This window comes from Scyliorhinus torazame, chromosome 8 (assembly GCF_047496885.1).
Source record: "Scyliorhinus torazame isolate Kashiwa2021f chromosome 8, sScyTor2.1, whole genome shotgun sequence".
Lineage (NCBI taxonomy): Eukaryota > Metazoa > Chordata > Chondrichthyes > Carcharhiniformes > Scyliorhinidae > Scyliorhinus > Scyliorhinus torazame.
In genome coordinates, this window is record NC_092714.1 from 168,014,148 (window position 1) to 168,038,525 (window position 24,378).

At 59.2% G+C, this 24,378-nt stretch overlaps 1 protein-coding gene across 1 annotated transcript in view; it reads left to right on the top strand.

Annotated features, from left to right (window-relative positions):
- Positions 1-24,378, top strand: part of LOC140428793 (uncharacterized) — a 100,130-nt gene that overhangs the window by 25,624 nt on the left and 50,128 nt on the right. The window lies entirely within an intron of this gene.

Below are 24,378 nucleotides of genomic sequence, written 5' to 3' on the forward strand. Positions count from 1 at the left end.
GGAGTGTCTGGGAGTGAGGGTGATGTTGGGGGGAGTGTCTGGGAGTGAGGCTGATATTGGGGGGAGTCTCGGGGAGTGAGGGTGATGTTGTGGGGAGTGCCTGGGAGCGAGGATGATGTTGGGGGGAGTGTCTGGGAGTGAGGCTGATGTTGGGGGGAGTGTCTGGGAGTGAGGCTGATATTGGGGGCGTCTCGGGGAGTGAGGGTGATGTTGTGGGGAGTGCCTGGGAGCGAGGATGATGTTGTGGGGAGTGCCTGGGAGCGAGGATGATGTTGGGGGGAGTGTCTGGGAGTGAGGGTGATGTTGGGGGGAGTGTCTGGGAGTGAGGGTGTTGTTGCAGGGAGAGGCGGGAGTGAGGGTGATGGTGGGGGGCGCGTCAGGGAGTGTGGGTGATGTTGGGGGGAGTGTCGGGGAGTTAGGGTGATGCTGGGAGTGTCTGGGGGTGAGGGAAGTGTTATGAGGAGTGTCTGGGAGTGGGGATGAAGATGGAGGAGTGTCGGGGAGTGAGGGTGATGTTGGGGGGAGTGTCTGGGAGTGAGGGTATTGTTAGGGGGAGATTCGGGAGTGAGGGTGATGTTGGGGGGAGAGTCGGGAGTTACGGTTATGTTGTGGGGAGTGTCTGGGAGTGAGGGTGATGTTGTGGGGAGTGTCTGGGAGTGAGGGTGATGTTGGGGGGAGTGTCTGGGAGTGAGGGTGATGTTGGAGGGAGTGTCTGGGAGTGAGGGTGATGTTGGAGGGAGTGTCTGGGAGTGTGGGTGACCTTGGGGGGAGTGTCGGGGAGTGAGGGTGATGTTGGGGTGAGTGTCGGGGAGTTAGGGTGATATTGGTGGAGTGTCAGGGAGTGAGATTGCTGGGAATGTCTGGGAGTGAGAGTGATGTTGGGGGAGTGTCTGGGAGTGAGCGTGATGTTGGGAGAGTGTCTGGGAGTGAGGGTGATGTTGGGGTGAGTGTCTGGGAGTGAAGGTGATGTTGGGGGGGGTGCGGAGTGTCTGGGAGTGAGGGCGAAGTTGGGGGGAGTGTCTGGGAGTGAGGGTGATGTTGGGGAGAGTGTATGGGAGTGAGGTTGACGTTGGGGAGTGAGGATGAAGTTGGGGGAGTGTTGGGGAGTGAGGATGAGGTTTGAGGGGAATGTCGGGGAGTGAGGGGGATGTTGGGGCTGTTGGGGAGTGAGGTTGATGTTGGGGGGAGTGTCGGGGAGTTAGGCTGATGTTGGGGGTTTTGGGGAGTGAGGGTGATGTTGGGGGGAGTTTCTGGGAGTGAGGGTGATGTTGCTGGGAGTGTCTGGGGGTGAGGGAAGTGTTGTGAGGAGTGTCTGGGAGTGGGGATTGTAGCGCACAATGACTCACGAGAGACAAGACGTGATGAAGTCGATCCAGGCTTTATTAAGCGATGTTTGTCCCCAGCAGCTCAGCAATAGAATGAAGCTGCGGGGAGAAGCTCGGGATCTTATACTCCATCTTCAGGGCGGAGCCAGGAGTCGGTAGCCATCCAGGACCCGGGATCTGTCAGCCAATAGCATCTCGGCTTCACAGTCCCACATGACCCCTAATACATACCACCACAGGGATGATAGTGGAGGAGTGTCGGGGAGTGTGGATGATGTTGGAGGGAGTGTCTGGGAGCGAGGGTGATGTTGGGAAGAGTGTCTGGGAGTGTGGGTGACGTTGGGGGAGTGTCGGGGAGTGAGGGTGATGTTGGGGGGAGTGTTTGGGAGTGAGTGTGATGTTGGGGGGAGTCTCGGGGAGTGAGGGTGATGTTGTGGGGAGTGTCTGGGAGTGAGGGTGATGTTGGGGAGAGTGTCTGGGAGTGAGGGTGATGTTGGGGGGAGAGTCGGGAGTTACAGTTATGTTGTGGGGAGTGTCTGGGAGTGAGGGTGATGTTGGGGGGAGTGTCTGGGAGTGAGGGTGATGTTGGAGGGAGTGTCTGGGAGTGAGGGTGATGTTGGGGGGAGTGTCTGGGAGTGAGGCTGATATTGGGGGGAGTCTCGGGGAGTGAGGGTGATGTTGTGGGGAGTGCCTGGGAGCGAGGATGATGTTGGGGGGAGTGTCTGGGAGTGAGGCTGATGTTGGGGGGAGTGTCTGGGAGTGAGGCTGATATTGGGGGCGTCTCGGGGAGTGAGGGTGATGTTGTGGGGAGTGCCTGGGAGCGAGGATGATGTTGTGGGGAGTGCCTGGGAGCGAGGATGATGTTGGGGGGAGTGTCTGGGAGTGAGGGTGATGTTGGGGGGAGTGTCTGGGAGTGAGGGTGTTGTTGCAGGGAGAGGCGGGAGTGAGGGTGATGGTGGGGGGCGCGTCAGGGAGTGTGGGTGATGTTGGGGGGAGTGTCGGGGAGTTAGGGTGATGCTGGGAGTGTCTGGGGGTGAGGGAAGTGTTATGAGGAGTGTCTGGGAGTGGGGATGAAGATGGAGGAGTGTCGGGGAGTGAGGGTGATGTTGGGGGGAGTGTCTGGGAGTGAGGGTATTGTTAGGGGGAGATTCGGGAGTGAGGGTGATGTTGGGGGGAGAGTCGGGAGTTACGGTTATGTTGTGGGGAGTGTCTGGGAGTGAGGGTGATGTTGTGGGGAGTGTCTGGGAGTGAGGGTGATGTTGGGGGGAGTGTCTGGGAGTGAGGGTGATGTTGGAGGGAGTGTCTGGGAGTGAGGGTGATGTTGGAGGGAGTGTCTGGGAGTGTGGGTGACCTTGGGGGGAGTGTCGGGGAGTGAGGGTGATGTTGGGGTGAGTGTCGGGGAGTTAGGGTGATATTGGTGGAGTGTCAGGGAGTGAGATTGCTGGGAATGTCTGGGAGTGAGAGTGATGTTGGGGGAGTGTCTGGGAGTGAGCGTGATGTTGGGAGAGTGTCTGGGAGTGAGGGTGATGTTGGGGTGAGTGTCTGGGAGTGAAGGTGATGTTGGGGGGGGTGCGGAGTGTCTGGGAGTGAGGGCGAAGTTGGGGGGAGTGTCTGGGAGTGAGGGTGATGTTGGGGAGAGTGTATGGGAGTGAGGTTGACGTTGGGGAGTGAGGATGAAGTTGGGGGAGTGTTGGGGAGTGAGGATGAGGTTTGAGGGGAATGTCGGGGAGTGAGGGGGATGTTGGGGCTGTTGGGGAGTGAGGTTGATGTTGGGGGGAGTGTCGGGGAGTTAGGCTGATGTTGGGGGTTTTGGGGAGTGAGGGTGATGTTGGGGGGAGTTTCTGGGAGTGAGGGTGATGTTGCTGGGAGTGTCTGGGGGTGAGGGAAGTGTTGTGAGGAGTGTCTGGGAGTGGGGATTGTAGCGCACAATGACTCACGAGAGACAAGACGTGATGAAGTCGATCCAGGCTTTATTAAGCGATGTTTGTCCCCAGCAGCTCAGCAATAGAATGAAGCTGCGGGGAGAAGCTCGGGATCTTATACTCCATCTTCAGGGCGGAGCCAGGAGTCGGTAGCCATCCAGGACCCGGGATCTGTCAGCCAATAGCATCTCGGCTTCACAGTCCCACATGACCCCTAATACATACCACCACAGGGATGATAGTGGAGGAGTGTCGGGGAGTGTGGATGATGTTGGAGGGAGTGTCTGGGAGCGAGGGTGATGTTGGGAAGAGTGTCTGGGAGTGAGGGTGATGTTGGGGGGAGTGTCTGGGAGTGAGGATGTTGTTGGGGGGAGACTCGGGAGTGAGGGTGATGTTGTGGGGCGTGTCGGGGAGTGTGGGTGATGTTGGGGGAGTGTGGGTGATGTTGGAGGAGTGTCGGGGAATGAGGGTGATGTTGGGGTGAGTGTCGGGGAGTTAGGGTGATGTTGGTGGAGTGTCTGGGAGTGTGTGTGATGTTGGGGGAGTGTCGGGGAGTGAGGGTGTTGTTGGGGCGAGTGTCTGGGAGTGAATGTGATGTTGGGGGGGGGGGGGGGGGGAGTGTCAGGGAGTGAGGGTGTTGTTGGGGGGAGTGTCGGGAGTGAGGGTGATGTTGGGGTGAGTGTCGGGGAGTTAGGGTGATGTTGGTGGAGTGTCTGGGAGTGTGTGTGATGTTGGGGGAGTGAGTGTGATGTTGGGGGAGTGTCTGGGAGTGAGGGTGATGTTGGGGGGGGAGTGCCGGGAGTGAGGCTAATGTTGGGGGGAGTCTCGGGGTGTGAGGGTGATGTTGGGGAGAGTGTCTGGGAGTGAGAGTGATGTTGGGGGGAGTGCCTGGGAGTGAGGGTGTTGTTGGGGGAGAGTCGGGAGTGAGGGTGATGTTGTGGGGCGTGTCGGGGAGTGTGGGTGATGTTGGGGGAGTGTGGGTGATGTTGGAGGAGTGTCGGGGAATGAGGGTGATGTTGGGGTGAGTGTCGGGGAGTTAGGGTGATGTTGGTGGAGTGTCTGGGAGTGTGTGTGATGTTGGGGGAATGTCGGGGAGTAAGGGTGTTGTTGGGGCGAGTGTCTGGGAGTGAATGTGATGTTGGGGGGGGGGAGTGTCTGGGAGTGAGGGTATTGTTGGGGGGAGTGTCGGGAGTGAGGGTGATGTTGGGGGGCGTGTCGGGGAGTGAGGGTGATGTAGGGGCGAGTGTCTGGGAGTGAGGGTGTTGTTGGGGGGAGTGTCGGGAGTGAGGGTGATGTTGGGGGGCGTGTCGGGGAGTGAGGGTGATGTTGGGGGGAGTGTCGGGAGTGAGGGTGATGTTGGGGGGCGTGTCGGGGAGTGTGCGTGATGTTGGGGGGAGTGTCTGGGAGTGAATGTGATGTTGGGGGAGTGTCTGGGAGTGTGGGTGATGTTGGGGGAATGTGGGTGATGTTGGAGGAGTGTCGGGGAATGAGGGTGATGTTGGGGGGAGTGTCTGGGAGTGTGGGTGATGTTGGGGGAAGTATCTGGGGGTGAGGGTGATGTTGGGGGGGAAGAGCCGGGAGTGAGGCTGATGTTGGGGGGAGTGTCGGGGAGTGAGGGTGATGTTGGAGGAGTGTCTGGGAGTGAGGGTGATGTTGGGGAGTGTCTGGGCGTGAGCGTGATGTTGGGGGGAGTGTCTGGGAGTGAGGGTGATGTTGGAGGGAGTGTCTGGGAGTGAGGGTGATGTTGGGGAGAGTGTATGGGAGTGAGGTTGATGTTGGGGAGTGAGGATGAAGTTGGGGGAGTGTTGGGGAGTGAGGATGAGGTTTGAGGGGAATGTCGGGGAGTGAGGGGGATGTTGGGGCTGTTGGAGTGAGGTTGATGTTGGGGGGAGTGTCGGGGAGTTAGGCTGATGTTGGGGGTTTTGGGGAGTGAGGGTGATGTTGGGGGGAGTTTCTGGGAGTGAGGGTGATGTTGCTGGGAGTGTCTGGGGGTGAGGGAAGTGTTGTGAGGAGTGTCTGGGAGTGGGGATTGTAGCGCACAATGACTCACGAGAGACGAGACGTGATGAAGTCGATCCAGGCTTTATTAAGCGATGTTTGTCCCCAGCAGCTCAGCAATAGAATGAAGATGCGGGGAGATGCCAATAGCATCTCGGCTTCACAGTCCCACATGACCCCTCATACATACCACCACAGGGATGATAGTGGAGGAGTGTCGGGGAGTGTGGATCATGTTGGAGGGAGTGTCTGGGAGCAAGGGTGATGTTGGGAAGAGTGTCTGGGAGTGAGGGTGATGTTGGGGGGAGTGTCTGGGAGTGAGGGTGTTGTTGGGGGGAGACTCGGGAGTGAGGGTGATGTTGTGGGGCGTGTCGGGGAGTGTGGGTGATGTTGGGGGAGTGTGGGTGATGTTGGAGGAGTGTCGGGGAATGAGGGTGATGTTGGTGGAGTGTCTGGGAGTGTGTGTGATGTTGGGGGAGTGTCGGGGAGTGAGTGTGATGTTGGGGGAGTGTCGGGGAGTGAGGGTGATGTTGGGGGGAGTGTCTGGGAGTGAGGGTGTTGTTGGGGGGGAGTGTCGGGAGTGAGGGTGATGTTGTGGGGCGTGTCGGGGAGTGTGGGTGATGTTAAGGGAGTGTGGGTGATGTTGGAGGAGTGTCGGGGAATGAGGGTGATGTTGGGGTGAGTGTCGGGGAGTTAGGGTGATGTTGGTGGAGTGTCGGGGAGTTAGGGTGATGTTGGTGGAGTGTCTGGGAGTGTGTGTGATGTTGGGGGAGTGTCGGGGAGTGAGGGTGTTTTTGGGGCGAGTGTCTGGGAGTGAATGTGATGTTGGGGGGGGGGGGGGGGGGGGAGTGTCAGGGAGTGAGGGTGTTGTTGGGGGGAGTGTCGGGAGTGAGGGTGATGTTGGGGTGAGTGTCGGGGAGTTAGGGTGATGTTGGTGGAGTGTCTGGGAGTGTGTGTGATGTTGGGGGAGTGTCGGGGAGTGAGTGTGATGTTGGGGGAGTGTTTGGGAGTGAGGGTGATGTTGGGGGGGGAGTGCCGGGAGTGAGGCTAATGTTGGGGGGAGTCTCGGGGAGTGAGGGTGATGTTGGGGAGAGTGTCTGGGAGTGAGAGTGACGTTGGGGGGAGTGCCTGGGAGTGAGGGTGTTGTTGGGGGGAGAGTCGGGAGTGAGGGTGATGTTGTGGGGCGTGTCGGGGAGTGTGGGTGATGTTGGGGGAATGTCGGGGAGTAAGGGTGTTGTTGGGGCGAGTGTCTGGGAGTGAATGTGATGTTGGGGGGCGGGGGGAGGGGGGGAGTGTCTGGGAGTGAGGGTATTGTTGGGGGGAGTGTCGTGAGTGAGGGTGATGTCGGGGCGAGTGTCTGGGAGTGAGGGTGTTGTTGGGGGGAGTGTCGGGAGTGAGGGTGTTGTTGGGGGGAGACTCGGGAGTGAGGGTGATGTTGTGGGGCGTGTCGGGGAGTGTGGGTGATGTTGGGGGAGTGTGGGTGATGTTGGAGGAGTGTCGGGGAATGAGGGTGATGTTGGTGGAGTGTCTGGGAGTGTGTGTGATGTTGGGGGAGTGTCGGGGAGTGAGTGTGATGTTGGGGGAGTGTCGGGGAGTGAGGGTGATGTTGGGGGGAGTGTCTGGGAGTGAGGGTGTTGTTGGGGGGGAGTGTCGGGAGTGAGGGTGATGTTGTGGGGCGTGTCGGGGAGTGTGGGTGATGTTAAGGGAGTGTGGGTGATGTTGGAGGAGTGTCGGGGAATGAGGGTGATGTTGGGGTGAGTGTCGGGGAGTTAGGGTGATGTTGGTGGAGTGTCGGGGAGTTAGGGTGATGTTGGTGGAGTGTCTGGGAGTGTGTGTGATGTTGGGGGAGTGTCGGGGAGTGAGGGTGTTTTTGGGGCGAGTGTCTGGGAGTGAATGTGATGTTGGGGGGGGGGGGGGGGGGGGAGTGTCAGGGAGTGAGGGTGTTGTTGGGGGGAGTGTCGGGAGTGAGGGTGATGTTGGGGTGAGTGTCGGGGAGTTAGGGTGATGTTGGTGGAGTGTCTGGGAGTGTGTGTGATGTTGGGGGAGTGTCGGGGAGTGAGTGTGATGTTGGGGGAGTGTTTGGGAGTGAGGGTGATGTTGGGGGGGGAGTGCCGGGAGTGAGGCTAATGTTGGGGGGAGTCTCAGGAGTGAGGGTGATGTTGGGGGGCGTGTCGGGGAGTGTGCGTGATGTTGGGGGGAGTGTCTGGGACTGAATGTGATGTTGGGGGAGTGTCTGGGAGTGGGGGTGATGTTGGGGGAATGTGGGTGATGTTGGAGGAGTGTCGGGGAATGAGGGTGATGTTGGGGGGAGTGTCTGGGAGTGTGGGTGATGTTGGGGGAAGTATCTGGGGGTGAGGGTGATGTTGGGGGGAAGAGCCGGGAGTGAGACTGATGTTGGGGGGAGTGTCGGGGAGTGAGGGTGATGTTGGAGGAGTGTCTGGGAGTGAGGGTGATGTTGGGGAGTGTCTGGGCGTGAGCGTGATGTTGGGAGGAGTGTCTGGGAGTGAGGGTGATGTTGGAGGGAGTGTCTGGGAGTGTGGGTGACGTTGGGGGCGTGTCTTGAATGATGGTGATGTTGGGGGAGTGTCTGGGAGTCAGGGTGTTGTTGGGGGGGAGAGTCGGGAGTGAGGCTGATGTTGGGGGGAGTCTCGGGGAGTGAGGGTGATGTTGTGGGGAGTGTCTAGGAGTGAGGGTGATGTTGGGGGGAGTGCCTGAGAGCGAGGATGATGTTGGGCGGACTGTCTGGGAGTGAGCGTGTTGTTGGGGGGAGAGGCAGAAGTGAGGGTGATGTTGGGGAGAGTGTCTGGGAGTGAGGGAGATGTTGGGGAGAGTGTCTGGGAGTGAGGGTGATGTTGGGGAGAGTGTCTGGGAGTGAGGGTGATGTTGGGGAGAGTGTCTGGGAGTGAGGGTGATGTTTGGGAAAGTGTCTGGGAGTGAGGGTGATGTTGGGGGGAGTGTCTGGGAGTGAGGGTGTTGTTGGGGGGAGAGGCGGGAGTGAGGGTGATGTTGGGGGGCATGTCGGGGAGTGTGGGTGATGTTGGGGGGGGTGTCTGGGAGTGAGGGTGATGTTGGGGGGAGTGTCTGGGAGTGAGGGTGATGTTGGGGAGAGTGTGTGGGAGTGAGGGTGATGTTGGGGAGTGAGAATGAGGTTGGGGGAGTGTTGGGGAGTGAGGATGAGGTTTTAGGGGATTGTCGGGGAGTGAGGGGAATGTCGGGGAGTGAGGGGGATGTTGGGGGGAGTGTCGGGGAGTTAGGGTGATGTTGGGGGTTTTGGGGAGTGAGGGTGATGTTGGGGGGAGTTTCTGGGAGTGAGGGTAATGTTGCTGGGAGTGTCTGAGGGTGAGGGAGATCTTTTGAGGAGTGTCTGGGAGTGGGGATTGTAGCGCACAATGACTCACGAGAGACGAGACGTGATGAAGTCGATCCAGGCTTTATTAAGCGATGTTTGTCCCCAGCAGCTCAGCAATAGAATGAAGCTGCGGGGAGAAGCTCGGGATCTTATACTCCGCCTTCAGGGCGGAGCCAGGAGTCGGTAGCCATCCAGGACCCGGGATCTGTCAGCCAATAGCATCTCGGCTTCACAGTCCCACATGACCCCTAATACATACCACCACAGGGATGATGGTGGATGAGTGTCGGGGAGTGAGGATGATGTTGGAGGGAATGTCTGGGAGTGAGGGTGATGTTGGGAAGAGTGTCTGGGAGTGAGGGTGATGTTGGGGGGAGTGTCTGGGAGTCAGGGTGTTGTTGGGGGGAGAGTCGGGAGTGAGGGTGATGTTGGGGGGGCGTGTCGGGTAGTGAGGGTGATGTTGGGGGGAGTGTCTGGGAGTGAGTGTGATGTTGGGGGAGTGTCTGGGAGTGAGGGTGATGTTGGGGGGAGAGCCGGGAGTGAGGCTGATGTTGGGGGGAGTCTCGGGGAATGAGGGTGATGTTGGGGGGAGTGTCTGGGAGTTAGGATGATGTTGGGGGGAGTGTCTGGGAGTGAGGGTGATGTTGGGGGGAGTGTCTGGGAGTGAGGGTGATGTTGGGGAGAGTGTCTGGGAGTGAGGGTGATGTTGAGGGGAATGTCTGGGAGTGAGGGAGTTGTTGGGGGGAGAGTCGGGAGTGAGGGTGATGTTGGGGGGCGTGTCGGGGACTGTGGGTGATGTTGGGGGAGTGTCTGGGAGTGTGGGTGATGTTGGGGGAGTGTGGGTGATGTTGGGGGAGTGTGGGTGATGTTGGAGGAGTGTCGGGGAGTGAGGGTGATGTTGGGGCAGTGTTTGGGAGTGAGGGTGATGTTGGGGGGAGAGCCGGGAGTGAGGCTGATGTTGGGGGGAGTGTCGGGGAGTGAGGGTGATGTTGGAGGAGTGTCTGTGAGTGAGGGTGATGTTGGGGAGTGTCTGTGCGTGAGCGTGATGTTGGGGGGAGTGTCTGGGAGTGGGTGAGATGTTGGGGGGAGTGTCTGGGAGTGAGGGTGATGTTGGAGGGAGTGTCTGGGAGTGTGGGTGATGTTGGGGGAGTGTCGGGGAGTTAGGATGATGTTGGAGGGAGTGTCTAGGAGTGAGGGTGATGTTGAGGGAAGTGTCTGGGAGTGAGGATGATGTTGGGGGGAGTGTCTGGGAGTGAGGGTGTTGTTGGGGGGAGAGTCGGGAGTGAGGGTGATGTTCGGGGGCGTGTCGGGGAGTGAGGGTGATGTTGGGGGGAGTGTCTGGGAGTGAGTGTGCTGTTGGGGGAGTGTCTGGGAGTGAGGGTGTTGTTGGGGCGAGTGTCTGGGAGTGAATGTGATGTTGGGGGGGGGGGGAGTGTCAGGGAGTGAGGGTGTTGTTGGGGGGAGTGTCGGGAGTGAGGGTGATGTTGGGGTGAGTGTCGGGGAGTTAAGGTGATGTTGGTGGAGTGTCTGGGAGTGTGTGTGATGTTGGGGGAGTGTCGGGGAGTGAGTGTGATGTTGGGGGAGTGTCTGGGAGTGAGGGTGATGTTGGGGGGGAGTGCCGGGAGTGAGGCTAATGTTGGGGGGAGTTTCGGGATGTGAGGGTGATGTTGGGGAGAGTGTCTGGGAGTGAGAGTGATGTTGGGGGGAGTGCCTGGGAGTGAGGGTGTTGTTGGGGGAGAGTCGGGAGTGAGGGTGATGTTGTGGGGCGTGTCGGGGAGTGTGGGTGATGTTGGGGGAGTGTGGGTGATGTTGGAGGAGTGTCGGGGAATGAGGGTGATGTTGGGGTGAGTGTCGGGGAGTTAGGGTGATGTTGGTGGAGTGTCTGGGAGTGTGTGTGATGTTGGGGGAATGTCGGGGAGTAAGGGTGTTGTTGGGGCGAGTGTCTGGGAGTGAATGTGATGTTGGGGGGGGGAGTGTCTGGGAGTGAGGGTATTGTTGGGGGGAGTGTCGGGAGTGAGGGTGATGTTGGGGCGAGTGTCTGGGAGTGAGGGTGTTGTTGGGGGGAGTGTCGGGAGTGAGGGTGATGTTGGGGGGCGTGTCGGGGAGTGAGGGTGATGTTGGGGGGAGTGTCGGGAGTGAGGGTGATGTTGGGGGGCGTGTTGGGGAGTGTGCGTGATGTTGGGGGGGAGTGTCTGGGAGTGAATGTGATGTTGGGGGAGTGTCTGGGAGTGTGGGTGATGTTGGGGGAATGTGGGTGATGTTGGAGGAGTGTGGGTGATGTTGGAGGAGTGTCGGGGAGTGAGGGTGATGTTGGGGCAGTGTTTGGGAGTGAGGCTGATGTTGGGGGGAGTCTCGGGGAGTGAGGGTGATGTTGGGGGGAGTGTCTGGGAGTTAGGATGATGTTGGGGGGAGTGTCTGGGAGTGAGGCTGATGTTGGGGAGAGTGTCTGGGAGTGAGGGTGATGTTGAGGGGAATGTCTGGGAGTGAGGGAGTTGTTGGGGGGAGAGTCGGGAGTGAGGGTGATGTTGGGGGGCGTGTCGGGGACTGTGGGTGATGTTGGGGGAGTGTCTGGGAGTGTGGGTGATGTTGGGGGAGTGTGGGTGATGTTGGGGGAGTGTGGGTGATGTTGGAGGAGTGTCGGGGAGTGAGGGTGATGTTGGGGCAGTGTTTGGGAGTGAGGGTGATGTTGGGGGGAGAGCCGGGAGTGAGACTGATGTTGGGGGGAGTGTCGGGGAGTGAGGGCGATGTTGGAGGAGTGTCTGTGAGTGAGGGTGATGTTGGGGAGTGTCTGTGCGTGAGCGTGATGTTGGGGGGAGTGTCTGGGAGTGGGTGAGATGTTGGGGGGAGTGTCTGGGAGTGAGGGTGATGTTGGGGGGAGTGTCTGGGAGTGAGGGTGTTGTTGGGGGGAGAGTCGGGAGTGAGGGTGATGTTCGGGGGCGTGTCGGGGAGTGAGGGTGATGTTGGGGGGAGTGTCTGGGAGTGAGTGTGCTGTTGGGGGAGTGTCTGGGAGTGAGGGTGATGTTGGGGGGAGAGCCGGGAGTGAGGGTGATGTTCGGGGGCGTGTCGGGGAGTGAGGGTGATGTTGGGGGGAGTGTCTGGGAGTGAGTGTGCTGTTGGGGGAGTGTCTGGGAGTGAGGGTGATGTTGGGGGGAGAGCCGGGAGTGAGGCTGATGTTGGGGAGAGTCTCGGGGAGTGAGGGTGATGTTGTGGGGAGTGTCTGGGAGTGAGGGTGATGTTGTGGGGAGTGTCTGGGAGTGAGTGTGATGTTGGGGGGAGTGTCTGTGAGTGAGGGTGATGTTGGGGGGACTGTCTGGGAGTGAGGGTGATGTTGGGGAGAGTGTATGGGAGTGAGGTTGACGTTGGGGAGTGAGGATGAAGTTGGGGGAGTGTTGGGGAGTGAGGATGAGGTTTGAGGGGAATGTCGGGGAGTGAGGGGGATGTTGGGGCTGTTGGAGTGAGGTTGATGTTGGGGGGAGTGTCGGGGAGTTAGGCTGATGTTGGGGGTTTTGGGGAGTCAGGGTGATGTTGGGGGGAGTTTCTGGGAGTGAGGGTGATGTTGCTGGGAGTGTCTGGGGGTGAGGGAAGTGTTGTGAGGAGTGTCTGGGAGTGGGGATTGTAGCGCACAATGACTCACGAGAGACGAGACGTGATGAAGTCGATCCAGGCTTTATTAAGCGATGTTTGTCCCCAGCAGCTCAGCAATAGAATGAAGCTGCGGGGAGAAGCTCGGGATCTTATACTCCATCTTCAGGGCGGTGCATGGAGTCGGTAGCTATCCAGGACCCGGGATCTGTCAGCCAATAGCATCTCGGCTTCACAGTCCCACATGACCCCTAATACATACCAACACAGGGATGATGGTGGAGGAGTGTCGGGGAGTGAGGGTGATGTTGGGGTGAGTGTCTGGGAGTCAGGGTGTTTTTGGGGGAGTGTTGGGGGGTGAGGGTGATGTTGGGGGGAGTGTCGGGGAGTTAGGGTGATGTTGGGAGGAGTGTCTAGGAGTGAATGTGATGTTGGGGGGAGTGTTTGGGGGTGAGTGTGATGTTGGGGGAGTGTTGGGGAGTGAGGGTGATGTTGGGCGGGTTGTCTGGGAGTGAGGGTGTTGTTGGGGGGAGTGTCGGGAGTGAGGTTGATGTTGGGTGGCGTGTCGGGGAGTGAGGGTGATGTTGGGGGGAGTGTCTGGGAGTGAATGTGATGTTGGGGGAGTGTCTGGTAGTGTGGGTGATGTTGTGGGAGTGTGGGTGATGTTGGAGGAGTGTCGGGGAATGAGGGTGATGTTGGGGGGAGTGTCTTCGAGTGTGGGTGATGTTGGGGCAGTGTTTGGGAGTGAGGGTGATGTTTGGGGGAGAGCCGGGAGTGAGGCTGATGTTGGGGGGAGTGTCGGGGAGTGAGGGTGATGTTGGAGGAGTGTCTGGGAGTGAGGGTGATGTTGGGGAGTGTCTGGGCGTAAGCGTGATGTTGGGGGAAGTGTCTGGGAGTGGGTGAGTGGGTGTGATGTTGGGGGGAGTGTCGTGAAGTGAGGGTGATGTTGGGGGGTGTCGGGGAGTGAGGGTGATGTTGAGGGAAGTGTCTGGGAGTGAGGATGATGTTGGGGGGAATGTCTGGGAGTCAGGGTGTTGGGGGGAGAGTCGGGAGTGAGGGTGATGTTGGGGGGCGTGTCTGGGAGTAAGGGTGATGTTGGGGGGAGAGCCGGGAGTGAGGCTGATGTTGGGGGGAGTCTCGGGGAGTGAGGGTGATGTTGTGGGGAGTGTCTGGGAGTGAGGGTGATGTTGTGGGGAGTGTCTGGGAGTGAGGGTGATGTTGGGGGGAGTGCCTGGGAGCGAGGATGATGTTGGGGGGAGTGTCTGGGAGTGAGGGTGATGTTGGGGAGAGTGTCTGGGAGTGAGGGTGATGTTGGGGGGAGTGTCTGGGAGTGAGGGTTTTGTTGGGGGGAGAGGCGGGAGTGAGGGTGATATTGGGGGTCGTGTCGGGGAGTGTGGGTGATGTTGGGGAGTGAGGATGAGGTTGGGGGAGTGAGGATGAGGTTTGAGGGGAATGTCGGGGAGTGAGGGGGATGTTGGGGGGAGTGTCGGGGAGTTAGGGTGATGTTGGGAGTGTTTGGGAGTGAGGGTGATGTTGGGGGAAGAGCCGGGAGTGAGGCTGATGTTGGGGGGAGTGTCTGGGAGTGAGGGTGATGTTGCGGAGTGTCTGGGCGTGAGCGTGATGTTGGGGGGCGGGGGGGGAGTGTCTGGGAGTGAGTGAGTGGGTGTGATGTTGGGGGGAGTGTCTGGGAATGAGGGTGATGTTGGAGGGAGTGTCTGGGAGTGTGGGTGACGTTGGGGGAATGTCGTGGAATGAGGGTGACATTGGGGGAGAGTCGGGGAGTGAGGGTGATGTTGTTGGAGTGTCTGGGAGTGTGTGTGATGTTGAGGGAGTGTCTGGGAGTGAGAGTTATGTTGGGGGAGTGTTGGGGAGTTAGTGTGATGTTGGGAGGAGTGTCTAGGAGTGAGTGTGATGTTGGGCAAAGTGTCTGGGGGTGAGGGAAGTGTTATGAGGAGTCTCTGGGAGTGGGGATGAAGGTGGAGGAGTGTCGGGGAGTGAGGGTGATGTTGGGGAGAGTGTCTGGGAGTGAGGGTGATGTTGGGGGAGTGTCTGGGAGTGAGGGTGTTGTTAGGGGGAGAGTCGGGAGTGAGGGTGATGTTGTGGGGAGTGTATGGGAGTGAGGGTGATGTTGGGGGGAGTGTCGGGGAGTGAGGGTGATGTTGGAGGGAGTGTCTGGGAGTGAGTGTGCTGTTGGGTGAGTGTTGTGGAGTGAGGGTGATGTTGGGTGGAGCGTCTGGGAGTGTGGGTGATGTTGGGGGAGTGTGGGTGATGTTGGAGGAGTGTCGGGGAATGAGGGTGATGTTGGGGGGAGTGTCTGGGAGTGAATGTGATGTTGGGGGGAGTGTCGGGAGTGAGGGTGATGTTGGGGAGTGTCTGGGCGTGAGCGTGATGTTGGGGGAGTGTCTGGGAGTGGGTGAGTGGGTGTGATGTTGGGGGAGTGTCTGGGAGTGAGGGTGACGTTGGGGGAGTGTCGTGGAGTGAGAGTGATGTTGGTGGGAGTGTCGGGGAGTTAGGATGATGTTGGAGGAAGTGTCTGGGAGTGAGGGTGATGTTGAGGGAAGTGTCTGGAGTGAGGATGATGTTGGGGGGAGTGTCTGGGAGTCAGGGTGTTGTTGGGGGGAGAGTCAGGAGTGAGGGTGATGTTGGGGGGAGTGTCTGGGAGTGAGTGTGATGTTGGGGGAGTGTCTGGGAGTGAGGGTGATGTTGCGGGGAGAGCCGGGAGTGAGGCTGATGTTGGGGGGAGTCACGGGGAGTGAGGGTGATGTTTTGGGGAGTGTCTGGAAGTGAGGGTGATGTTGTGGGGAGTGTCTGGGAGTGAGGGTGATGTTGGGTGGAGTGCCTGGGAGCGAGGATGACGTTGGGGGGAGTGTCTGGGAGTGAGGGTGATGTTGGGGAGAGTGTCTGGGAGTGAGGGTGATGTTGGGGGGAGTGTCTGGGAGTGAGGGTGTTGTTGGGGGGAGAGGCGGGAGTGAGGATGATGTTGGGGGGAGAGGCGGAAGTGAGGGTGATGTTGGGGGGGCGTGTCGGGGAGTGTGGGTGATGTTGGGGGGAGTGTCTGGGAGTGAGGGTGATGTTGGGGAGAGTGCGTGGGAGTGAGGGTGATGTTGGGGAGTGAGGATGAGGTTGGGGGAGTGTTGGGGAGTGAGGATGAGGTTTGAGGGGAATGTCGGGGAGTGAGGGGAATGTTGGGGGGAGTGTCGGGGAGTTAGGGTGGTTTTGGGGAGTGAGGGTGATGTTAGGGGGAGTTTCTGGGAGTGAGGGTGATGTTGCTGGGAGTGTCTGGGGTTGAGGCAAGTGTTGTGAGGAGTGTCTGGGAGTGGGGATTGTAGCGCATAATGACGAGACGTGATGAAGTCGATCCAGGCTTTATTAAGCGATGTTTGCCCCCAGCAGCTCAGCAATAAATGAAGCTGCGGGGGGAAGCTCGGGATCTTATACTTCGACTTCAGGGCGGAGCCAGGAGTCGGTAGCCATCCAGGACCCGGGATCTGTCAGCCAATAGCATCTCGGCTTCACAGTCCCACATGACCCCTAATACGTACCACCACAGGGATGAAGGTGGAGGAGTGTCGGGGAGTGAGGCTGATGTTGGGGGGAGTGTCTGGGAGTGAGGGTGATGTTGTGGAGTGTCTGGGCGTGAGGGTTATATTGGGGGGAGAGTCGGGAGTGAGGGTGATGTTGGGCGTGTCGGGGAGTGAGGGTGATGTTGGGGGGAGTGTCTGGGAGTGAGTGAAATGTTGGGGGAGTGTCTGGGAGTGAGGGTGATGTAGTGGGAATGTCTGGGAGTGTGGGTGATGTTGGGGGAGTGTCGGTGATGTTGGAGGAGTATCGGGAAGTGAGGGTGATGTTGGGGGGAGCGTTTGGGAGTGTGGGTGATGTTGGGGGAGTGTTTGGGACTGAGGGTGATGTTGGGGGGAGAGCCGGGAGTGAGGCTGATGTTGGGGGGAGTGTCGGGGTGTGAGGGTGATGTTGGGGGAGTGTCTGGGCGTGAGCGTGATGTTGGGGGAGTGTCGTGGAGTGAGGGTGATGTTGGGGGGAGTGTCTGGGAGTGGGTGAGTAGGTGTGATGTTGGGGGGAGTGTCTGGGAGTGAGGGTGATGTTGGAGGGAGTGTCTGGGTGTGTGGGTGACGTTGGGGGAGTGTCGTGGAGTGAGGGTGATGTTGGGGGGAGTGTCGGGGAGTTAGGGTGATGTTGGTGGAGTGTCTGGGAGTGTGTGTGATGTTGGGGGAGTGTCGGGGAGTGAGTGTGATGGTGGGTGAGTGTCGGGGAGTGAGGGTGATGTTGGGGGAATTGTCGGGGAGTGAGTGTGAAGTTGGGGGAGTGTCGGGGAGTGAGGGTGATGTTGGGGGGAGAGTTGAGAGTTACGGTTATGTTGTGGGGAGTGTATGGGAGTGAGGGTGATGTTGGGGGAGTGTCTGGGAGTGGGTGTGATGTTGGGGGCGGTGTCTGGGAGTGAGGGTGATGTTGGAGGGAGTGTCTGGGAGTGTGGGTGAAGTTGGGGGGAGTGTTGTGGAGTGAGGGTGATGTTGGAGGGAGTGTCGGGGAGTTAGGGTGATGTTGGTGGAGTGTCTGGGAGTGAGGGTGATGTTGGGGGGAGTGTCTGGGAGTGAGGGTGATGTTGGGGGGAGTGTCGGGGAGTTAGGGTGATGTTGGTGGAGTGGCTGGGAGTGAGGGTGATGTTGGGGGGAGTGTCTGGGAGTGAGGGTGATGTTGGGGGGAGTGTTTGGGAGTGTGGGTGATGTTGGGGGAGTGTTTGGGACTGTGGGTGATGTTGGGGGAGTGTTTGGGACTGAGGGTGATGTTGGGGGGAGAGCCGGGAGTGAGGCTGATGTTGGGGGTAGTGTCGGGGTGTGAGGGTGATGTTGGAGGAGTGTCTGGGAGTGAGGGTGATGTTAGGGGAGTGTCTGGGAGTGAGGGTTATATTGGGGGGAGTGTCGTGGAGTGAGGGTGATGTTGGGGGGAGTGTCTGGGAGTGGGTGAGTGGGTGTGATGTTGGGGGTAGTGTCTGGGAGTGAGGGTGATGTTGGAGGGAGTGTCTGGGAGTGAGGGTGATGTTGGAGGGAGTGTCTGAGAGTGTGGGTGACGTTGGGGGAGTGTCGTGGAGTGAGGGTGATGTTGGGGGGAGTGTCGGGGAGTTAGGGTCATGTTGGTGGAGTGTCTGGGAGTGAGGGTGATGTTGGGGGGAGTGTCGGGGAGTGAGTGTGAAGTTGGGGGAGTGTCGGGGTGTGAGGGTGATGTTGGGGGGAGAGTTGGGAGTTACGGTTACGTTGTGGGGAATGTCTGGGAGTGAGGGTGTTGTTAGGGGGAGAGTAGGGAGTGAGGGTGATGTTGTGGGGAGTGTATGGGAGTGAGGGTGATGTTGGGGGGAGTGTCGGGGTGTGAGGGTGATGTTGGGGGTGTCTGGGAGTGAGTGTGATGTTGGGGGAGTGTTGTGGAGTGAGGGTGATGTTGGGGAGAGTGTCTGGGAGTGCGGGTGATGTTGGGGGAGTGTCGGGGAGTGAGAGTGATGTTGGGGCGAGTGTCTGGGAGAGAGGGTGATGTTGGGGTGAGTGTCGGGGAGTGAGGGTGATGTTGGGGGGAGTTTCTGGGAGTGAGGGTGATATTGGGGGGAGTGACTGCGAGTGAGGGTGTTGGTGGGGGGAGAGTCGGGAGTGAGGGTGATGTTGGGCGTGTCGTGGAGTGAGGGTGATGTTGGGGGGAGTGTCTGGGAGTGAGGGTGATGTTGGTGGAGTGTCTGGGAGTGTGGGTGATGTTGGGGGAGTGTCTGGGAGTGAGAGTGATGTTGGGGGCGTGTTGGGGAGTGAGTGTGATGTTGGGGGAGTGTCGGGGAGTGAGGGTGATGTTGGGGGGAGTGTCGGGGAGTGAGTGTGATGTTGGAGGAGTGTCGGGGAGTGAGGGTCATGTTGGTGGGAGTGTCTGGGAGTGAGGGTGATGTTGGGGGGAGTGTCTGGGAGAGAGGGTGATGTTGGGGGGAGTACCTGGGAGTGAGGGTTATGTTGGGGGGAGAGTCGGGAATGAGGGTGATGTTGGCCGTGTCCGGGAGTGAGGGTGATGTTGGGGGGAGTGTCTGGGAGTGAGTGAAATGTTGGGGGAGTGTCTGGGAGTGAGGGTGATGTTGTGGGAATGTCTGGGAGTGTGGGTGATGTTGGGGGAGTGTGGGTGATGTTGGAGGAGTATCGGGAAGTGAGGGTGATGTTGGGGGGAGTGTTTGGGAGTGTGGGTGATGTTGGGGGAGTGTTTGGGACTGAGGGTGATGTTGGGGGGAGAGCCGGGAGTGAGGCTGATGTTGGGGGGAGTGTCGGGGTGTGAGGGTGATGTTGGGGGAGTGTCGGGGAGTGAGTGTGATGGTGGGTGAGTGTCGGGGAGTGAGGGTGATGTTGGGGGAATTGTCGGGGAGTGAGTGTGAAGTTGGGGGAGTGTCGGGGAGTGAGGGTGATGTTGGGGGGAGAGTTGAGAGTTACGGTTATGTTGTGGGGAGTGTATGGGAGTGAGGGTGATGTTGGGGGAGTGTCTGGGAGTGGGTGTGATGTTGGGGGCGGTGTCTGGGAGTGAGGGTGATGTTGGAGGGAGTGTCTGGGAGTGTGGGTGATGTTGGGGGGAGTGTCTGGGAGTGAGGGTGATGTTGGGGGGAGTGTCTGGGAGTGAGGGTGATGTTGGGGGGAGTGTCGGGGAGTTAGGGTGATGTTGGTGGAGTGGCTGGGAGTGAGGGTGATGTTGGGGGGAGTGTCTGGGAGTGAGGGTGATGTTGGGGGGAGTGTTTCGGAGTGTGGGTGATGTTGGGGGAGTGTTTGGGACTGAGGGTGATGTTGGGGGGAGAGCCGGGAGTGAGGCTGATGTTGGGGGTAGTGTCGGGGTGTGAGGGTGATGTTGGAGGAGTGTCTGGGAGTGAGGGTGATGTTAGGGGAGTGTCTGGGAGTGAGGGTTATATTGGGGGGAGTGTCTGCGAGTGAGGGTGTTGTTGGTGGGAGAGTCGGGAGTGAGGGTGATGTTTGGCGTGTCGGGGAGTGAGGGTGATGTTGGGGGGAGTGTCTGGGAGTGAGTGAAATGTTGGGGGAGTGTCTGGGAGTGAGGGTGATGTTGTGGGAATGTCTGGGAGTGTGGGTGATGTTGGGGGAGTGTTTGGGAGTGTGGGTGATGTTGGAGGAGTGTTTTGGACTGAGGGTGATGTTGGGGGAGAGCCGGGAGTGAGGCTGATGTTGGGGGGAGTGTCGGGGTGTGAGGGTGATGTTGGAGGAGTGTCTGGGAGTGAGCGTGATGTTGGGGGAGTCTCTGGGCGTGAGCGTGATGTTGGGGGAGTGTCGTGGAGTGAGGGTGATGTTGGGGGGAGTGTCTGGGAGTGGGTGAGTGGGTGTGATGTTGGGGGTAGTGTCTGGGAGTGAGGGTGATGTTGGAGGGAGTGTCTGGGAGTGAGGGTGATGTTGGAGGGAGTGTCTGAGAGTGTGGGTGACGTTGGGGGAGTGTCGTGGAGTGAGGGTGATGTTGGGGGGAGTGTCGGGGAGTTAGGGTCATGTTGGTGGAGTGTCTGGGAGTGTGTGTGATGTTGGGGGAGTGTCGGGGAGTGAGTGTGATGGTGGGTGAGTGTCGGGGAGTGAGGGTGATGTTGGGGGGAGTGTCGGGGAGTGAGCTTGAAGTTGGGGGAGTGTCGGGGTGTGAGGGTGATGTTGGGGGGAGAGTTGGGAGTTACGGTTACGTTGTGGGGAATGTCTGGGAGTGATGGTGTTGTTAGGGGGAGAGTAGGGAGTGAGGGTGATGTTGTGGGGAGTGTATGGGAGTGAGGGTGATGTTGGGGGGAGTGTCGGGGTGTGAGGGCGATGTTGGGGGTGTCTGGGAGTGAGTGTGATGTTGGGGGAGTGTTGTGGAGTGAGGGTGATGTTGGGGGGAGTGTCTGGGAGTGCGGGTGATGTTGGGGGAGTGTCGGGGAGTGAGAGTGATGTTGGGGGGAGTGTCTGGGAGAGAGGGTGATGTTGGGGTGAGTGTTGGGGAGTGAGGGTGATGTTGGGGGGAGTTTCTGGGAGTGAGGGTGATATTGGGGGGAGTGACTGCGAGTGAGGGTGTTGGTGGGGGGAGAGTCGGGAGTGAGGGTGATGTTGGGCGTGTCGTGGAGTGAGGCTGATGTTGGGGGGAGTGTCTGGGAGTGAGGGTGATGTTGGTGGAGTGTCTGGGAGTGTGGGTGATGTTGGGGGAGTGTCTGGGAGTGAGAGTGATGTTGGGGGAGTGTTGGGGAGTGTGTGTGATGTTGGGGGAGTGTCGGGGAGTGAGGGTGATGTTGGGGAGAGTGTCGGGGAGTGAGTGTGATGTTGGAGGAGTGTCGGGGAGTGAGGGTGATGTTGGGGGGAGTGTCTGGGAGTGAGGGTGATGTTGGGGGGAGTGTCTGGGAGAGAGGGTGATGTTGGGGGGAGTATCTGGGAGTGAGGGTTATATTGGGGGGAGAGTCTGGGAGTGAGTGAAATGTTGGGGGAGTGTCTGGGAGTGAGGGTGATGTTGTGGGAATGTCTGGGAGTGTGGGTGATGTTGGGGGAGTGTGGGTGATGTTGGAGGAGTATTGGGAAGTGAGGGTGATGTTGGGGGGAGTGTTTGGGAGTGTGGGTGATGTTGGGGAGTGTTTGGGACTGAGGGTGATGTTGTGGGGAGAGCCGGGAGTTAGGCTGATGTTGGGGGGAGTGTCGGGGTGTGAGGGTGATGTTGGGGGAGTGTCTGGGCGTGAGCATGATGTTGGGGGAGTGTCGTGGAGTGAGGGTGATGTTGGGGGGAGTGTCTGGGAGTGGGTGAGTGGGTGTGATGTTGGGGGGAGTGTCTGGGAGTGAAGGTGATGTTGGAGGGAGTGTCTGGGTGTGTGGGTGACGTTGGGGGAGTGTCGTGGAGTGAGGGTGATGTTGGGGGGAGTGTGGGGGAGTTAGGGTGATGTTGGTGGAGTGTCTGGGAGTGTGTGTGATGTTGGGGGAGTGTCGGGGAGTGAGTGTGTGATGGTGGGTGAGTGTCGGGGAGTGAGGGTGATGTTGGGGGAATTGTCGGGGAGTGAGTGTGAAGTTGGGGGAGTGTCGGGGAGTGAGGGTGATGTTGGGGGGAGAGTTGAGAGTTACGGTTATGTTGTGGGGAGTGTATGGGAGTGAGGGTGATGTTGGGGGAGTGTCTGGGAGTGGGTGTGATGTTGGGGGCGGTGTCTGGGAGTGAGGGTGATGTTGGAGGGAGTGTCTGGGAGTGTGGGTGACGTTGGGGGAGTGTCGTGGAGTGAGGGTGATGTTGGAGGGAGTGTCGGGGAGTTAGGGTGATGTTGGTGGAGTGTCTGGAAGTGAGGGTGATGTTGGGGGGAGTGTCTGGGAGTGAGGGTGATGTTGGGGGGAGTGTCGGGGAGTTAGGGTGATGTTGGTGGAGTGGCTGGGAGTGAGGGTGATGTTGGGGGGAGTGTCTGGGAGTGAGGGTGATGTTGGGGGGAGTGTTTGGGAGTGTGGGTGATGTTGGGGGGAGTGTCTGGGAGTGAGGGTGATGTTGGGGGGAGTGTCGGGGAGTTAGGGTGATGTTGGTGGAGTGGCTGGGAGTGAGGGTGATGTTGGGGGGAGTGTCTGGGAGTGAGGGTGATGTTGGGGGGAGTGTTTGGGAGTGTGGGTGATGTTGGGGGAGTGTTTGGGACTGAGGGTGATGTTGTGGGGAGAGCCGGGAGTGAGGCTGATGTTGGGGGTAGTGTCGGGGTGTGAGGGTGATGTTGGAGGAGTGTCTGGGAGTGAGGGTGATGTTGGGGGAGTGTCTGGGAGTGAGGGAAGTTTTGTGAGGAGAGCCTGGGAGTGGGGATGATGGTGGGGGGAGTGTCTGGGAGTGAAGATGATGTTGGAGTAGTGTCGGGGAGTGAGGGTGATGTTGGGGTGAGTGTTGGAGAGTGAGGGTGATGGTGGGGAGAGTGTCTGGGAGTGAGGGTGATGTTGGGGGGGGGAGTGTCTGGGAGTGTGGGTGACGTTGGGGGAGTGTCGTGGAGTGAGGGTGATGTTGGGGGGAGTGTCTGGGAGTGAGCGTGATGTTGGTGGAGTGTCTGGGAGTGTGGGTGATGTTGGGGGAGTGTCTGGGAGTGAGAGTGATGTTGGGGGAGTGTTGGGGAGTGAGTGTGATGTTGGGGGAGTGTCGGGGAGTGAGGGTGATGTTGGGGGGAGTGTCGGGGAGTGAGTGTGATGTTGGAGGAGTGTCGGGGAGTGAGGGTGATGTTGGGGGGAGTGTCTGGGAGTGAGGGTGATGTTGGGGGGAGTGTCTGGGAGAGAGGGTGATGTTGGGGGGAGTATCTGGGAGTGAGGGTTATATTGGGGGGAGAGTCGGGAATGACGGTGATGTTGGGCGTGTCGGGGAGAGAGGGTGATGTTGGGGGGAGTGTCTGGGAGTGAGTGAAATGTTGGGGGAGTGTCTGGGAGTGAGGGTGATGTTGTGGGAATGTCTGGGAGTGTGGGTGATGTTGGGGGAGTGTGGGTGATGTTGGAGGAGTATTGGGAAGTGAGGGTGATGTTGGGGGGAGTGTTTGGGAGTGTGGGTGATGTTGGGGGAGTGTTTGGGACTGAGGGTGATGTTGGGGGGAGAGCCGGGAGTGAGGCTGATGTTAGGGGGAGTGTCGGGGTGTGAGGGTGATGTTGGGGGAGTGTCTGGGCGTGAGCGTGATGTTGGGGGAGTGTCGTGGAGTGAGGGTGATGTTGGGGGGAGTGTCTGGGAGTGGGTGAGTGGGTGTGATGTTGGGGGGAGTGTCTGGGAGTGAGGGTGATGTTGGAGGGAGTGTCTGGGTGTGTGGGTGACGTTGGGGGAGTGTCGTGGAGTGAGGGTGATGTTGGGGGGAGTGTCGGGGAGTTAGGGTGATGTTGGTGGAGTGTCGGGGAGTGAGTGTGATGGTGGGTGAGTGTCGGGGAGTGAGGGTGATGTTGGGGGAATTGTCGGGGAGTGAGTGTGAAGTTGGGGGAGTGTCGGGGAGTGAGGGTGATGTTGGGGGGAGAGGTGAGAGTTACGGTTATGTTGTGGGGAGTGTATGGGAGTGAGGGTGATTTTGGGGGAGTGTCTGGGAGTGGGTGTGATGTTGGGGGCGGTGTCTGGGAGTGAGGGTGATGTTGGAGGGAGTGTCTGGGAGTGTGGATGATGTTGGGGGAGTGTCGTGGAGTGAGGGTGATGTTGGAGGGAGTGTCGGGGAGTTAGGGTGATGTTGGTGGAGTGTCTGGGAGTGAGGGTGATGTTGGGGGGAGTGTCGGGGAGTTAGGGTGATGTTGGTGGAGTGGCTGGGAGTGAGGGTGATGTTGGGGGGAGTGTCTGGGAGTGAGGGTGATGTTGGGGGGAGTGTTTGGGAGTGTGGGTGATGTTGGGGGGAGTGTCTGGGAGTGAGGGTGATGTTGGGGGTAGTGTCGGGGAGTTAGGGTGATGTTGGTGGAGTGGCTGGGAGTGAGGGTGATGTTGGGGGGAGTGTCTGGGAGTGAGGGTGATGTTGGGGGGAGTGTTTGGGAGTGTGGGTGATGTTGGGGGAGTGTTTGGGACTGAGGGTGATGTTGTGGGGAGAGCCGGGAGTGAGGCTGATGTTGGGGGTAGTGTCGGGGTGTGAGGGTGATGTTGGAGGAGTGTCTGGGAGTGAGGGTGATGTTGGGGGAGTTTCTGGGAGTGAGGGTTATATTGGGGGGAGTGTCTGCGAGTGAGGGTGTTGTTGGTGGGAGAGTCGGAAGTGAGGGTGATGTTGGGCGTGTCGGGGAGTGAGGGTGATGTTGGGGGGAGTGTCTGTGAGTGAGTGAAATGTTGGGGGAGTGTCTGGGAGTGAGGGTGATGTTGTGGGAATGTCTGGGAGTGTGGGTGATGTTGGGGGAGTGTGGGTGATATTGTAGGAGTATCGGGAATTGAGGGTGATGTTGGGGGGAGTGTTTGGGAGTGTGGGTGATGTTGGAGGAGTGTTTGGGACTGAGGGTGATGTTGGGGGGAGAGCCGGGAGTGAGGCTGATGTTGGGGGGAGTGTCGGGGTGTGAGGGTGATGTTGGGGGAGTGTCTGGGCGTGAGCGTGATGTTGGAGGAGTGTCGTGGAGTGAGGGTGATGTTGGGGGGAGTGTCTGGGAGTGGGTGAGTGGGTGTGATGTTGGGGGTAGTGTCTGGGAGTGAGGGTGATGTTGGAGGGAGTGTCTGGGAGTGAGGGTGATGTTGGAGGGAGTGTCTGAGAGTGTGGGTGACGTTGGGGGAGTGTCGTGGAGTGAGGGTGAAGTTGGGGGGA